Source organism: Trichechus manatus, unplaced genomic scaffold (genome assembly GCF_000243295.1).
Source record: "Trichechus manatus latirostris isolate Lorelei unplaced genomic scaffold, TriManLat1.0 scaffold00022, whole genome shotgun sequence".
Lineage (NCBI taxonomy): Eukaryota > Metazoa > Chordata > Mammalia > Sirenia > Trichechidae > Trichechus > Trichechus manatus.
In genome coordinates this window covers 15,384,147-15,401,519 of record NW_004443958.1, presented here as the reverse complement: position 1 = coordinate 15,401,519, position 17,373 = coordinate 15,384,147, and the positions used below count along the sequence as shown (strand labels likewise).

Sequence of the window (17,373 nt, the reverse complement as noted above, 5' to 3'; positions counted from 1 at the left end):
GAAACTAAATTTCTGTTAGTTAAATCCCCCCACGTGTGCTATGTCTGTTATAGCAGCATGAAGAAACTAAGACAGATTCCTTCTCCATCGCTTTTGTTTTTCCTAAAATTTTGTGAAGAAACAAAGTCACTTGTCTTCTAGATTTTCCTAAAGTCTAGACTTTACTGATTGCTTACACACTGAACGTGTCTTTTGTATTTTCTGATGATCTACTTCTGAAAAAATATCAGCCATTGAAAACCCTATGGAGTACAGTTCTACTATGACATACCTGGGGTCGCTATGAGTCAGAGTTGACACGAGAGTAACTTCAACTGGTTTTGTATTTTCTATAAACTAGTAATTCGATCTAAAGGGAGTTGCTTCAAAAAAATTATAATGAAATATATCCCACATAAAGCATATACAAAATATATACATATAGCCTGAAGTATAAAATATCCTTATAACAACTACCAAGTACATTAGAAGTCATCCATAGCATCCCCTTCATCTTCCTACAGGTAACCTCTATCTTGATTTTTGTACTCATCTTTCTTTTTTGGGGGGGGCATTTTTTTTTCTTTGTTGTATGAGGAAACTGAGGCTCAATGAGGTAGATTTACTTGATGAGGTCGCACTGCTAGTGAGATACTGATTCCCACTATTCTCTTCGGAAACATTCTAAACTCTGTGATCTTTCCATAATACCCAGGAAAAAAGACAAAGATGACACTTTGAGGACTAAGATGCACCTGACCTCAGCCATGGTGTTTTTAACCACCTCATATGCACACAAAAGCTGGAAAATGAATAAGGAAGACTGAAGAACTGATGCCTTTAAATTATTGTGTTGGTGAAGAATACTGAATATACCATCGATTGCCAGAAGAATGAATAAATGTGTCTTGGAAGTACAGCCAGAATGCTCCTTAGAGGAGAGGGTGGTGAGACTTCTTTTACGTACTTTGGACATGTTATCAGGAGCGACCAGTCCCTGGAGAAGGACATCATGCTTCGTAGAGGGTCAGTGAAAAAGAGAAAGATCCTCAATGAGACGTATTGATACAGTGGCTGCAACGATGGGCTCAAATACAGCAACGACTGTGAGGATGGCGCAGGACCAGGCAGTGTTTTGTTCTGTTGAACACAGGGTCACCATGAGTCAGAACCAACTCGATGGCACCTAACAACAACAACAGGAGTGACATGCAGAGTGCTCAAGGGCTCTTAGAAGGGCTCAGGGAGGAACGCTCTGGAAAGTACAAAGCACTTGAGAAATAACATGAGTTGCATTTGTCATCGGGTTTCTTGTCCGTGTTTCCTTTCCTTGACTGGGTTCTGTCCATCCAGAAGTTCATTTTCAATGGAAACGGAGAAAGCGAATGAGGTACAGACATCGCAAACCATTCTCAAAGCCTTCTCATTACCCTGAATGAGGCTAAAAAGCCCATCCTTTCCACCCACGGGGTCCCCACCTCACCCCCAGTCTGTGCTCTCTGCTTGGTTCATTATTAGCACCGCCCACGGGAGACTGGCTAGGCTGCTTCGCAGAAGCAAAGAACTTATCAGAAATGAGTACTTGATTTGACAGAGCGGCCAGATGCGCAGACAGGGGCATTTCTAGTCCTGTACTTCCCTACTCATAATTAGTCAGCTTCTAGCAATGAAGGGCGTCTGAGGGTGTCCCAAAATAATGAATTTCCAGGCAGCTCTGCTAAGGGGAATTATTTCAGCATCCGTCACAGGATGTGTCACCTACCATGTAGACAGACTCTAGGAAGCAGGACATGTGTCAAGAAGGTGTAGTTCCTCACCTTGAGCTTAATGAGAGGCACTGACATGTTTATTTCAGGCTCACACACTTTTAAGGGCCCACTGCCCCCAGCCCCCACTGTCACTGGACCAACAACCATCACAGCCGCCATGGTGGTCTGAACCAATGTGCATTTATGTGTCTGTCTTTTCCAGAAGGCCGTGACCACCTCTGTGAAGGTCTTTTTATCTCTGTGACACCAGCACTCAGCAGGGATTCTCAGGACTTGTTGCTTGAACTGAATTGAGAAGAATGAATGAATGAAGCACAACGTGGCAAATTTCTATGCGTAGACAAACGTACATATGCCATATCATTTTATTGTCTTTTTTTTTTTTTTTTTTACAAAAATAGGTCAGCAAGCCCCACTGCAGCCGCCTCACCCCGTCTCCTGCCGCCTCATGCCACTATTGCTCTTGCTGCTGTCTTCAGTGTTACAGCTCCTTCTCTCCCCCCGTGTCTCCTTCTAAAACCTGCCAGGGAAGCTGGTTATACAGCAAGCTCCTTATCAGTTTGAAGGCTAGTCCCCCTACCCCCCGCAAGACCACAAGCTAACCAACCTCATACAAGGGCTTCATGTACCTTATTTGCATTAGCAGACTATCGGATCCCTGCACACACCTTATTTGCATAGTCCCGCCCAATCATTTTCTGACTGTAACAAGACCATGCATGGTTGGAAGGGCCATATTAAGTAATTCACTGCACTGCAGCAAGGAACCAAAGAACGCCAGGGTTACAGAAGCTGAAAGAGACAAGGATCTTCCCCCAGACTCCGGAGAGAGAGCCTTCTCCTAGAGCTGGTACCCTAAAGTTAGACTTGCAGCCTCCTAAACTGTGATAAAATAGATTTCTGTTCTTTACACCACTTTCTGCTATAGCAGCTCTAGGTGCTGAAGACAACCAATTAGGCTGTCCTCAAGTGTCTGCTAATCTCTCAAGGCTGTAAAATGAGTCTCTTTTGGCACCTGCCTTACTATTTCTAGAAGTGGGGATGCTGGGGGAAGGGTGCACACACTGTAAACTGTAAGAGTGTCCTGCCAAACCGTTCTCCAAAGAGGTTGGTCCAACTCATCCCCGACACCCTCCAGCAGCAGTGTATGAGAGCACCCACTTTCCCTTGCCCACACTCATCTGCACAGCCTGCGAGAATGTCTAAAGCCGGGACAAAGGAAGCAAGGTGTGGCTGTGCCAGCACCTGGGCCAACTCGGAGAGCCCAGCAGGAGTCAGCAGAACTGGGAGCCCTAGGTGCATCTGGACACTAGGCAGTTGTCCCAGGTTTAACAAGGTCAAGGCTCCGCATCAGGCCAGTGTCAACAGCAGACGAGCTGACAAAAGATGCCAGGGGAAAAGACGACAGGACCCCAGCTGATCTGATGAGAACAGACCTGAAACACAGCCTGTCTGCAGGAAGCCATATACATCTGCTGCTTGGGAATGAATCAGGAGCTTGAACTGGCACCAAGCCCCACCGGGTCCCGGCTCCAGCCATCCATCATAGCTTCTTAAAAGTCTAAAACAATGCAAAGGCTGCAGCCAGGTTTCTACAACAAACCTGCGAAGGATAATTACCAGCCTCTGTGCTGTGTTTTACAACCCCTTTCACACAATTGTTTGTAAGTTTCACAACACTCTGAGAAAGGTATTACTAACTCTGTTAGTAACAAAAAGTGAAAACTCGGAAAAGGAAAGTAACTTGCCAAGGCCACGCAGTCAGGGAGTGAGAGCCAGGTATTTGAAGTCTGTTGTTGTTTGTTTCCGCGGAGTTGATTTGAACTTGTGGCAACCCCAAGTGTGCAGAGTAGAACTGTGCTCCATAGGGTTTTCAAGGCTGTGATCTTTCAAAAGCAGATCGCCAGGCCTTTTTTCCGAGGCACCTCTGGGTTCGAACCACCAACCTATTGGCTAGTCGAGCCCTTAACCGTTTATGCCACCCAAGGAGTCCTCTGAAGCCTACATCAGAGTTAATCTGGGGTGTAGCCTATTTCCTGACCGAGGCCCCTCCATTTTGGCAGGACTATCTTATGCTAAGGCACATGTGCTTGATCTCATTTAATCTCCACAGGCCGCTGATGAGGCAGGTACCATTATTAGTCCATCTTGCAAAAGGGAAAACTGAGATTGTGCCCAAGGCCTCCCTGCCAGGAAGGGGTGGAGTGAGGACTCCCACCAAGTTTATAGGTTCCTTGGGTGGCGCCTAAAGGTTGGTGGTTCAAACTCACCCAGCACCACTGCAGAAGAAAGACTTGTCAATTTGTTTTTATTAGATTACAGCCAAGAAAACTCCATGGAGCAGTTCTACTCTGTAATACCTGGGGTTGCCATGAGTCAAAATCGACTTGACGGCAACGGGTTTTTTGTTTACCAGGTTTATGTGACTTGAGGCCCATTTTCCTAACGATCACACTGCCAGAGCTGGTCTCTACACTTATAAACATTTGGCGTAATGCTGACCGTACACTGGGCAGAGAAGGCAGGGAGAGCGGAAAGAGGACCTGCCGGTTCCACCTCCCCAGAGGAAGGCGAAGAAGCCCTGACACCTGCGCCAATGCCCCTCCTCCTCCCCCACCCAACGCATCCAATAAATACACAGTTATTCATCACCTACTGTATACAGCCGGGTGGATTCCACAGATCCGCTTTACAATCTAGTCTTGGGTGGGACAATCCCTGCATGAAGATGAAATGATATTATAGTCGTTCAACAGCCAAAGAATGACATTAATGATGCTGACGACAGAGGAAGCACACAGCTTGACAATAAATAGAAGAGCTGAGAAAGACACATGGAAGCCGGGAAGGTCTCAGGGGCAACTGCCTAGAGGGACCCCCAGGACTAAGCATTTACCCCTCAAAGATCTCCAGCCCGCATGGGAGGGGGCGAGAGCTGCCATTCCCAGAGGCAGGGAAGGTGTGAGTCGGGCAAGAAAGGAAAACAGCTAACAGCTACTAAGGACCTACTGAGTGACCTCACTCACCTCCCAAACAATTCCGCACAATCTCTATGTCACTGATGAGGAAAGTGGGGCTCAGCGAGGCTAATTAACTTTCCCAAGGCACCCAGCTAGTGAGCATTACACCCAGGATGAAAACCAGATTTACCTGGAACCAAAGTCCGTGATCTAGCCACCATACCAAGCGCTACGTGTTTATTATAATCCACAAGAGCAATCTTACTGTCTAACAAAACCCAGAAGATGCGGCCTCCCCATAAATCCGACCAGTGACCTGACTGTTTTGTTTTTTGACCATGTCTTCATCAGTAAACATGTTCAAGCATAGCCCCAATATCTGTACGAGTACTTGTTCATTATTTATACACACACAGCTATCTTAATATTAAAAAACATGCCTACACTAAGGCATTTTACAGGAAAAAAAAATAGAAGCTGTAACATTTCCTTCTTACTCCCCAACAAAACGCACGCCCCACCTTGGAGAGAACCGACTTAGAAAGAGGAAAGGAACGTGAGGAGTGGAAAGTACGCTCGAAGGCCAGATTTTGCTACAGTTGGTCGTAATAATGATCCTACCAACACGAGTTCCCAATGAATATCGCAGTTTATAATAAATCGAATCACACCCTGAGAAACACAAAAGTCTCAGATGAGAGTGACAGGAGGTTTGTCGCCGTGCCCGGCCAGAAAGGTAAGTTTAGAGGAGGGCTATTTTGGGGAGATAGTATTGGGAGTGGAGGGTGAAGGGAGACATTGTAGAAGAATTGTTTCTGCTCAGCAGGCAAACCTTCCATGGTCTGTGAGCGGCTCAGATGAGCTGGTAGCCAGCGACTCCGGGTCTGGCAAGGACCAGGTGGGAGCCTTCGAGCAGCCAGCTCTGAGGCAGAGGAAACCCCCCGAGAAGCACCCAGCCCACGTTTTCTCGCCGGGCAGCCTCACTTCCCCTTGTCAGTACTGCCCCGGTTTATTTTGACAAGGCTGTTTCCACTGTGCACAGGCGCACGCCCCTGCAGACGCTGCCCACCTGGGGCAGCTGTTCACCATGGAAAGCCCGCAGCCTCACCGCCCTGCACGGCGCCATGGCTGTGGGCTAGCAGCACTGGGGCTGGTGACAGTAAACCCTGAGCGTCAGATGCAGGGCTTCCTTCCGGGCAGGGGGCAGCAGGTGGGAGGTGGCAGCACGATACGGCCTCGAGGCGACAAGCTCCAAAACCGGAGACAAAAGGAAATAAACCTAAGCCTGCCCGTCACTCAGGTCCCAACAAGTGAAGCGCTAACAGAGGGAGTGTCGTGTGAGGAACTCTTAGCTAGGAACCAGGAACTGAAAGGCAGAAGGGGGACACTGAGGAATCAGGGGAGCTGCTGTTTGTTGCCATGGAGTCAGCCCGACCCATGGTGACCCCACGCACAAGGAGATGAAACATTGCCTAGTCCTGCATCATCCCCATGACTTGTGGATCAGACCACTGGGTTTTCTTTGGCTGATTTTCAGAAGTAGATTGCCAGGCCTTTCTTCCTAGTCCAACTTAGTCTGGAAGCTCAGCTGAAACCTCTTCACCATCACAGCAACACAGTGAGCCTCCACCAACAGACAGGTGATGGCTGTGCATGAGGTGCACTGTCCAGGAATCGAACCTGGGTCTCCCGCATGGAAGGCGAGGAGTCTACCACTGAACCACTACCTCATCAGAGAAGCAGCTGCATGAAGCAACGACGCACCTTAGGGCTCGGGGTGGGCTTATCAAAATCTAGAGGGCTGGTGGCGCAGTGGTTAAGAGCTCAGCTGCTAAAAAAAAAGGCTGGCAGTTCAAATCCACCAGCTGCTCCTTGGAAACCCTATAGGGCAGTTCTACTCTGTTCTGTAGGGTCACTATGATTTGGAATCGACTCGATGGCAACGGGTTCGGTTTTTGGTCGGCCCTGCAGAGCCCTGGCTGGGACTGTATGTATCTCTGAGGGAGGTACAATAAGAGGGATATGGGGAACCTGCTAAATGGACTAACTGTTGCTCTCTGAACTAAGTGCCCAGATGAGGACTGTCGTACTGGTGGTAGGTGAAGACTGTCACTACAGAGACCCTATTAGGAAACCAAAACCCACTGTAGTTGATTCCAACTCATAACGACCCTATAAGACAGAGTAGAACTGCCCCATAGGGTTTCCAAGGCTGTAATCTTTATGGAAGCAGACTGCCACATCTTTCTCCCACAGAGCAGCTGGTGGGTTGGAACTGGCAACCTTCGGGTTCACAGTCGAGCGCTTAACCACTGTGCCACCAGGGCTCCTTCCCTGTTAGGAACAGGAAGTAAGTATGAAGGAGCAAGGCCTCCTCCTCCTCTGCTTCTGGTCTCCCTTGGAACAATCAGATGTGGTAACCCTGGGCCTGCGGACTGGCCACTGTCGCCTTCATCCTAGGTATGCACAGGAGCAATGGTCAAAGTACTTACAAACGGCCAGTCCAGCACAGACCCTGCCAGGGAGAGCGCTGGCCTTCGTTGGGGCCAGGGTATCCCACCCAGGGTCCTGCTCCTGATCGGCCTCCCAGCCACCCCTCCTGCCTGCTCACCCGGCCCACACAAACAAGGAGAGCCTGAGAAGCTGTCACAGCCAGGAGGAGCCCAAGGAGACATGACAGCTAGATGTAATGTGGTGTCTTGGATGGGATCCTAAACCAGAAAGAGAGCATTAGGTAAAAACTAAGGCAATCTAAAAAAAGTATGAATGTTAGTTACAATGTATCAATATTGGTTAATTAGTTGTAACTGTCCACAATGGCCAGCAAACGTCCACACACACACCCTATCGGTGCATGGGAAATGCTTTACTCACACAGAGGAGACACACGGTGAGATCAGCTTCTCCAGTGGACACGGGTCTTCCACAGCCAGCAGGCTCAACCTGCACATGGCCGGCGCAGGCCAGATGTTCTACAGTCACCTCTCTCGTGTTGTAGTACAAGAGACCACCACTCGCTCCCTGCAGGGAACAGATATAGAAGTGGGGTTGGCCTGGTGCTGTGTGGTGCCCGCCCATGTGCAAGAGACAGAGAACGTTACTGTGTGCCCAGGACAGGGGAAGGCTTCCCTGATAAGGAGAAGGAACTGGGACAGAGAAGGCAAACCAATTCCCAGCCTCCTTATCAAAGAATGTTCTGGGCCCAAGGCCTTTACTTGGGCAGCCTGGAAGGGAGGCATAGGGGCAGACCATTCCACCAACAGTAACAAACAGACCATACTAACGGCACATGTTAATAATAGGGGAGGCTGGGTGTGGAGTATATGGGAACTCTCTGTACTATCTTCACAATTTTTCTGTAAATTTAAAACAGTTCCAAAAAATAAAATTTATTTAAAAAAAAAAAATGTGACAACCTTAAACCAGAAATATTCCTTGAAGTCTTCTCAAAACCAAATAATAGTTTAGCTTAACTAGTAAAGACAGTCTGTCTTGAGCATTACACTCTTTTAAGATCTATTTATTTGTAATCAAATTGACAAGGGCAACTTGAAAGGTTAGATAAGAACCTTAGGTGGCAGTGAGTTTATGTTAATCAGGGAGGAACAACTTGGAAAAGGAGGGTAAGAATGGCTCCACAACTCAAAAAACGTAAAGAAGGTCACTGAATTGTACATGTAGAAACGTGAATTGGTGTATGTTTTTGCCGTGTATATTCTCGACAATAACAAAAATAAATAATTTTTAAAAGCATGTGAAGGATGTGTGTGTAGAGGAGTGTAAAAGGGGGTGCAGGTAAAAAAATTATGATATCTGCAATACGTCCTCCAATCTCTGCTTTCCATGACAACTATCCTAATACTGCTCCCATGAAACTAAAAACTTTTATCTGCCTGAAAAATAAATTGGCGTGAATGTGCAATTTTTCAGCTGGGAGGGACTGTGGCAACTATCCAGTCCTCTGCTTTCAATTATAGCTGAGGCAAACCAGGTCCAGAGAACAGAAGCAAATGGCCAGGGGATGATTCAGCGCCACGTCCATTGGCCAAGCATCTCTGAGGTCTTCGAAGCATCACAGACAATAATCTCATCTAGTCCTCAGTCATGGGGAAAGTACAGCCAGAATGCTCCTTAGAAGCAGGGATGGTGAGACTTCCTCTTGCTTACTTTGAATAGGTCCTCAGGGAAGACCAGTTGCTAGAAAAGAACATCATGCTTGGTAAAGTGGAGGGTCAATGGTAATGACAGACCCTCCGTAAGATGGACTGACCTGGTGGCTGTAGCAACGGGCTTGAACATACCAACAATCACAAAGATGGCGCAGGACCGGGCAATGATTCGTTCTGTTATACATAAGGTCACCATGAGTCAGCGCAGTCTTGCCAACAACAATAATAACAAAACAACAGTCCTCAGAACAACCCACTCTGCAGAGGTGGAAATCGAAGCTCAGAAGTGCCAAGAACCTTCTTCCAAGTCACAGACATGGCAGGCGGCCAAGCCGAGCCCTGGGCTTGGGTGTCCTGCTCCACCTGCAGCATTCCCCCTACGCCCCCCACCCGCTCCAGTCACTTCCCTCCCGCTGCAGCAGGGGCAGGGCTAAGCCTCTGTCTTGATACTCCAGAAAGAAGCAAGCTCAGGGAGGCGGCACTTCGATTGGTTTTCCGTCTTTTTCTTATTTCTATTTTTATGAAACTTTCCTTAACCCGCACGCATCCACTCATCTGATTTCCCACGGGCTTAAAGCCAGGGAGCTTCTGCTCTGCAGCAGAAGAAAATTGTCCAAGTGAGTCCCCGAGGCCAAACGTCATATGATTGGGGCAGAGGCCTAGGTTTACGTTTTCCTCTTTGGAGGAAAATAAACAAATCCTCGGGATGCCCTGCCTCCTGCAGCGGGTGTGTTCTTCAAAACAGGCAAACAAGGCAGCCACTGCCGGGAGGGCAGCAAGACCAGAGACGAGAGCTTCCGGCAGAAGAACGGGACCTCCCTGTAGAGCCATCACTCCCTGTAGTTAACAACACGGATCCGGGCCTCGGCGGTGAAGGGCTTCTGGAAGCCTGAAAGCCTGGAGACAGTGGGGGATAAGACGGCTGTGTGCCGCGTGAGGCTCATTCTTTTGCTTCATCACAAACCAAGGGAAACCCCGCTGGATCTCAACGTTTTCCCAGCTCCTTGGGCAAATGTGGACCCCAAGAGGGGCAGCAAGGGAAGAGGGAGCCCTGGAGAGAAACTGGAGCCCCAGCTCAGAGCACGCCTGGAAGGGGATGAGGAGGAGGCAGCCTCTGTCCTCCAGGAAGACAAGACACACAACAGGAGGGATGCACCCAGTAGGTCTGGCACTTATAGCAAATCGGCCAGCGGACCTCTCACCAATAAAAGCTAATATGCGCAGCTTCAATTAAAAAAAAACAAACTTGAAATTATGCAAAAGCACATAGCATTAGTGTGTGCTTCTCACGCGTTTGGCAGGAAGATTCCTGCATTTGTCATTTTGGCAAAGTTCCTTAACAGCCTCCCAGCCTCTGTTTCTTCCTGGAATTGGTATGCGGAGTAAACAATAACATATGTAAAGTGCACGTGGTTCACAAAGTGAACAACACATTTTTGTCATTACTATTATTATTACTACCATTATTACTGGTAGGAGGAGTAATATCTTATCACCATCACGATCACTACCGCTGCTACCTCCACCACCGACACCACCACGACCACAAGGAGAGTGCCTTATTCATATTAGAATTCTTAATGCTCAGCCTGATTCGGGAGGTGGCTGGCTGGCTGACTGATCAGTTGATTGACTGACAAAATGAACAACTGAAGAAATGAACAAAGGAAGGAGTGCATTCCTGTAACGTGGGCAGTGCATCTGAAAGGGGAGGCAGCCTGATGGGCCCCAAACAGCAAGGGACCAGTAGCCAGGGACTGCTTCTCATTCCAGGGGCCTGGTGCTATGAACACAGGGATATTCCATAAATACCTAAGTGATGGAGGAGCAAGGAGTGCTGACACCAACTGGGCAAGCTGAGCTAACCCCTGTACCCTGGAATGCAGATAGACAGGACATGAGTAGTTCTGTGGTTACTGGATCCAAGCTCCTTGCTTCGAAGAAGGCTCAGCGTGGTGCCCCACTCACAGGGCGGCTTTGGTGCCCAGGCAATCACACCGCCCTGCAGGTCTGCAGCCTGAGGTGTGTGTTAACCGTGCGAATACTGGTATCTGAATGCGCTGTGTCTCCCCCAGGACATTCTAAAGCCAGCTTGCTTATCCGCTCTGTTGTCTCCCTGGCACATGACCTGGCTCAGGTAGGAAAGTGAAAGAAGGCAGGAAGGCAGGGGGCTGCAACAACATGCCAGTCACCGCGTGGGGTGCTGGGGAGGTGGATTTCACGGAGACCAACGGCTCTGCTCCCAGGGAAAGGCAGGGAGGTCAGCAAGTCTGGCAGAATCCTAGCCAGCATGGACTCACAGCCGTATCATCAGACAGAAAGATGCTCATCTGAAGAGAAACAGGGCTGGGAGTGGGGAAAGGGAGGTGGCAGAGAGAAAGAGAGAAGAGGAGAAAGGATGAGAGACAGGGACAGACAGAGAGACATGGAGCAGCACAGACTGTGGGCACAGAGGCATGCCTGCACCTCAGGAAGGTGGAAGGCAGGCTCCAGGTCTGGATTCAGAAGACACATGTTGTAATGTGAGACCCACCACCAGCTAGCAGGGGGTCTCAGGCAACGAGACCTCACCAGGTGTTCAGTTCCTTCATCTGTGAAGTGGGGAACCAAGGAGCCGCGTGCTCAGGGACGCCCCTCAGAGCAAGAATGGTGGCTTCCCCTCCTCATCGCAGGAGCCCTACGCAGCGGCATGCTGCAGGTTCTCAGTAAATACTCGTGGAATAAAGCGAAGGAGAAAGGAAGAGAAAGCACTGTCTACGCTGAAGTCCCACGCAGCTGGCCGTGCTGTTTCCCAAAGCAGAACTTGGAGCTCTGGGAGGAGGGGCACTTTCTGCTCCGTTGCCGACTTTCTAGCTTAAATGCAGCGTCCTGAATCTCGTCAACCCATGAAAACATTCCCTGAGCGTGTCTATGTTCCTGTCTTGGGGCCAAAACCTGAGGCAAGAGAGAGAACATGACCCAGACCCCACTCTGAAAACATTTACAATCCAGGGGGAAGAGGTGATGTTCAAGGAAGCCAGCTGCTGCTTCTGGAGACAGGGAGAAACCTCCTGAGGTGACAAGGAGAACTGAAGGTTCCAACGCAACCAACCCAGTTGCCCTTGAGTCAATGGATGACTCTAGGTGTGCTCTAAGGAACTGTACTCCATAGGGTTTTCAATGGCTGATTTTTCAGAAGTGGACTAGCAGGCCTTTCTTCTGAGGCACCTCTGCGTGGGCTCCAACCTCCAACCTTTTGGTTAGCAGCCAAGCATGTTAACCATTTGCACCACCCAGGAATTCTGAACATTCCAAGCCTGGCCTTTAGTCTAACAATAACTATAATCATCCCTCCCTCACAGCGAAAACTGCGGCTGCTGCTCCTCTGTGTGAAGCTGAACTGGAAGTGACTCAGAAAGGCTTTTGTTTCCAGAGGCTGGCCAGGCCCCGCTCCCCGCTCCTGTGTAAACCCGTCGCAGGCACCACTAGCTTGGCGTACTCTGGTGGGGCACGGGATGCCGTGTGACAGATGTTATCAGAGGAAGTAAAATTAGGCACATTTTCCCCTAGCCATACAGAGTCCTCCCCTGCATCTGCCCTCATGTTTTGACGTTCATTGAACTCTGACCTGAGTACCAAAAATAAACTCCAGGTCACATACGATGCGCCAAAAACCTCAATACGAAACCACAAGACAAGACAGACTAATGAAAACTGGGCTGATACCAGAAGCCCTTTGAAAGTATGTTTCTGTTTCAGGCGCAGAGTTCCGAGTGGGCCAGGTTCTTTCAACGCTGTGGACACTAAGTCCAGGAAGCAACCTTTACACACATACCTTGTGGTTCATGTCCACAGGCAGGAAGGCAGGTGCTCTCTAATGCCCTCTCACAAAGGCCAGAGAGGGCAGCTTCGGAGTATCAGGCAGGGAGTCGAGAGATGCTACTGGGGCAGGCAGAGCCAAAAGAGGGGGCAAAAAACTAGCTGCCATCGAGTTGATTCTGACTCATGGAGATCCCAGCTATGTCCGAGTAGAACTGTCCTCCATCAGGTTTCCAATGGCTGATTTTTTCAGAAGTAGATCACCAGGCTTTTCTTCCAACGTGCCTCTAGGGGACTCGAACATCCAACCTTTCAGGTAGCAGCCAAGTGCTCTGTGTGTCACAGGAGTGCCCTGAACACCATGCTGTTGTTGTTAGCTGCCGTTAAGGTGGCTCCCAACTCATGGTGACCCTATGCACAAGAGAACAAAACACTGCCAGGTCCTGTGCCGTCCCATGATGGGGCACATATTGGACCACTGTGATCTGTGGGGTTTTCACTGGCTGATTTTCAGAAGTAGATCTCTAGGCCTTTCTTCCTAGTTCATCTTAGTCTGGAAGCTCCACTGAAACCTGTTCAGCAACAGACCAACAGACAAGCCTCCACTGACAGATGGGTGGTAGCTATGCATGAGGTGCACTGGCCAAGAATCAAGCCGGGGTCTCCCGCTTGGAAGCTGAGAAAGCTACCACCGCCCCACCATAAACCCCACTGCCGTCCAGTCGATTCCAACTCATAGCGACCCTGTAGAACAGAGCAGAATTGCCCCATAGGGTTTCCAAGGAGCAGCTGGTGGATTTGAACTGCAGGCATTTGGGTTAGCAGCCAAGCTCTTAACCCCTGTGCCACCAGGGCACCATCACAGGGGATTAGAAATACACGTGAACTTTGGAAAAGTTAAAGCACCACAGAAAAGATGGCATGAGAAGCACCAACTACAGCACAATTCTTGGCCATCCTCTCAGTTTTTACCTCCTTAACATTTTTCTCCCCACTGGGTCACACCTTCTCACCCACCTTTCCATCCCTGCATGGGGTTCAAATTCCTAGCAGGCATCACATTAGCTTCCTTCTCATCATGTCATATATTCTTTTCAGACTTTGTTGAAAAATAAAATTGCCACTCACCTCTTTCCTCTGGAGCCTTAAAATCTTTCTGTTTTTACTTCTCTCTTTTTTTCTTTCTCCTTTACTCCCTCCCCTTCCAATTACTCATTCATTTATTCTTTCAACATTCACAATGAAAGACCCAACCCGGGGACAGTCCCGGTGCTGGGGGCCAGGACATGTAGGACAGTCTTTGCTCTAAACATGCTCACCAGCAAGGGGGCGGGATTGGGAGGGGCCAGAGGACCGGCTGCCCCTGCAGTAGCTGTGGTGTGATGGAGCCAGGTCTTAAGGTGCCCACTGCAGTCCAGGGGCCAGGGTAATCAACTCTGCTTGGGGTGAGGGGCTGTGCACACCTGGTAAGGTAACTCACCAGCAGAAGATGCTGGATCTTATGAATTAGCAGTTCCCCAGGCTGACCTGGTAGTAGTTGAAAGGCAGAGCGAAGAGCAGATCAAAGACTTTACAAGAGCCTGGTACACTCAAAGGAACTCTAAATGACGTCATTAATGAATTAAAAAGATAAAAAAAAACACTCTTTTCCACTCTAGAACAACCCTCCATACCAGGCATCACGCTAAGCTCTTTATCTGCACTATCTCAACTACCTCATTCAATACTCACAACATCAGTCATGAGGCAGGCACGCATAAGACCCCTACTTTACGTAAGAGGAAACCAAGGCTGAGTAGTTTGTCCACGAGAGGCTAGGGTACGACCAGGAAAACCAAGGTTGGCCTGAAGCCCTTGGTCTTAACCTCCTTCCCCTTACGCCATGCAGCCTCAGACTTAGTGTGGCTGGAGCAGGAGATTAGAGGAGGCAGGGGAGGAGGAAGCACAGCAGGGTTGGGGACAGAGGAGGAGATCATATTCTGATGCTCCAAAGGGAGCTTTGAGCTGATCGTGTAACCCCCACCAGTCTTCCTCTCTCCCCAGCGGTCTCCGCAAGTCTTAGCCATGGACTTGGAGCTTCCGCTACCATCCACCAGGTGGAAAGGTGCCAGGGAGTCATCTAAGAGACAGTGAGGTCCTTCCTCCTCTAGGAATGAAGAGAGAGCTTCCTAGGCACAGTGTCCAGGTGGACCAAATGCTGATAACCAGGGCCTGTGTGAAGTCACAGGAAGCTAGCTCCCCAAGCATTTCCGAGCAGCTCAGGAAGGCATGTAGAGAATTCAAGAACCACAACCCGAGTTCTCTTGCAAGAGACCACTCATACCAGAAGCTATTTTGGTCCCACAAGGCTCAGGAGGAGAAAAGTTCTTACCTTAGTTCTCCAAACCCCAAGATATTCCAGCTTTGTTCAGCGAAGGACAGTTCTCAAGTCCCTCTAGAGTACTGAATGGATACATATCTTGTCTAATTTAAAGCATCTAAATCCCAGGTACAACAGGATCCTAGAAATATACAAGAAAAGGATGGAGAATTATTAGTATCCACGCTTACATTGAACGGATCTGGTAATGAGGTGTTTCATTCACTTACAAAATAGCTAGTGCATATCCACACTATGTTAAATGAAAGGCACCAGAAGAGGAGACACTGAGCAACTATTACGTGCCAAGCACTGTGCCAGGTAGTTTACATACATTAAGCCACGTTATCCTATGAGACAGGAGTTGATAGCCCCATATTTTAGAAGTTGCACAAGTGTTAGGCCAGAACGGATTATCAGGTCTTTCTGACTCCTCAGGCCCTACCCATCAATCGTATTTCCTTTCCTCATAGAGCGTTTTCATTCATCTGACTCCACGGATTCTGGGTAGAGGGAATAAGGGCATACCCAACACCGTCCCTCTGAGCACGGCTTATCCCCAGATGCCCAGCCCGTTCTGTGAACAGCCAGGGTTACATGCACCATGGAAGCTGCATCAGATTAGCTTCGTTGCAAGTTTTATCTGATTTCCACACTGTCATCTAGTAACATGTGATCAGAGGACATCACACATTACTCAGGGAACAAGAGATGTCTGCTTCACCAGAGAGTCTTATCGTAACTAATAATCGAGATGACTATATCGGATAGCCAAGGGGGTGGGATGGGGTGGGGGATGAGGCAGGGGGCTGCCCCCCATCTCAGCAGCTGAGCAGAAGCAAGTGCTCAGGAGAACCTCCTAAGGTGCCCCAACACTGGACCTAATGCTTATCCTGCTGGGCCTAGACCCTGACCTTCCATTCCCCAGGGCAGGGTGACACTCTGGTGTGGTACCCGCAACCACTCTGTTCACCCATCAGAAAGCCACATGATTACATTTATAACAGGGTATTCCTTTCTCTCTCCAGGCCTCCCTTTACCCGTTCTCCCCTCTCCCCACTAAAAAACAGGATCCTGGCAGCCACATGATCAATGAGATGGAGCTCAGTGAGCACAGATTCAGAATAAAGGACACTGGAAAGTTCTGAAGGGGAGTTTGTCCTCAACTCTGGAACAGCTGGTGAAATATCCTTGCCCCACAGCCAAGAGCAGACGCCAGGTGGCTTGTATTCCCCCAGATCAAGTCCCTCTCTCTCCTCCAGGAAAAATGTGACTGGAATTTGCTCCTCCGAGGCCCTCTGGTTGTCACCTTCTTCCCTTGGATGAGTTAGTATCACAAACAGACCTACATTGGTTCTCCATCCTGAGAGGGTTCCTGTCTCCTCCCATTAAGTACTGGTCTGATGAATCCAACAGCCAGAGTCCCAGATCCCAGCAATACAGGATGAATCCCCCCTCACCCAGAGAAGCAGCCTCAACCAGCAGGGCACTCAGAAAGGCGCCCTACGCAGCAGATCCACACTCTCCCCTGAGCAGACTCCAGACATTTCTCAGGTGTTTGAACGTGGAAAGCATCTCCTCCCTAACTGTCAAAATACATTCTCTTGGTCATCCCAAAAGGGGGCAACATGGCATCCTCGTTAGCAGTGAGCTCAGGTCAGACTGTCTTGGTTGGCACCCCAGTTCTACATTTGGGAGCCTGAACAAGTTACTTACTTACTCTGAGCTCAGTTTTTCATCTTAAAAATTTGTTCTGAGGGTTAAGTGAGAATCTTTGCGGAGTTTAGCACTGACCTGGTACATTATATTGTTAGCTGCCATCAAGTTGACTCCAACTCATAGCGACCCTGTGTACAAGAGAACAAAAGGTTGCCCGGTCCTGCTTCATCCTCACAATCACCACCATATTCAAGCCCGTCATTGCGGCTACTGTGCCAATCCGTCTCACCAAGGGTCTCCCTCACCTTTGTTGGCCCTCTTATTTCATCAAATATGATGTCATTGGCCAGCAATTGATCCCTCCTGATGACACACCCAAAGCGTGTGAGTTGGACAATGTTCTGTTGTGCTCCGTTGAGTTTTCATTGGCTAATTTTCAGAAGTAGATCAACAGGCCCTTTCTTCCTAGTCTTAGTCTGGAAGCACTGCTGAAACCTGTCCATCATGGGTCACTCTCCTTCCAGCACCATAGCAACACGCAAGCCACCACCGCACAACACTCTTAACAGACGGTGGTGGTGGTACATAAGAAGCCCTTAGAAACACCAGCCATTATTAATACCACTTACGCAAATATTTGACCTTAACTTGTTGTTGCTGTTGTTGTTGTTAGGTGCCAT

At 48.9% G+C, this 17,373-nt stretch overlaps 1 long non-coding RNA gene across 5 annotated transcripts in view; it reads right to left on the bottom strand.

The window, feature by feature from the left end:
* Window positions 1-17,373, bottom strand: part of LOC111819951 (uncharacterized) — a 277,819-nt gene that overhangs the window by 84,812 nt on the left and 175,634 nt on the right. For 3 of the 5 annotated variants that reach the window (XR_002823524.1, XR_002823522.1, XR_002823521.1), the window contains 2 exons: window positions 15,047-15,176; window positions 7,583-7,729 (listed from right to left, as the gene is read on the bottom strand). This is a non-coding gene — a long non-coding RNA (uncharacterized LOC111819951). Of the gene's footprint in view, window positions 1-4,412; window positions 4,467-7,582; window positions 7,730-15,046; window positions 15,177-16,828; window positions 17,075-17,373 lie in introns of those variants that run through there. The other 2 variants (XR_002823525.1, XR_002823523.1) reach the window with 2 other exon arrangements.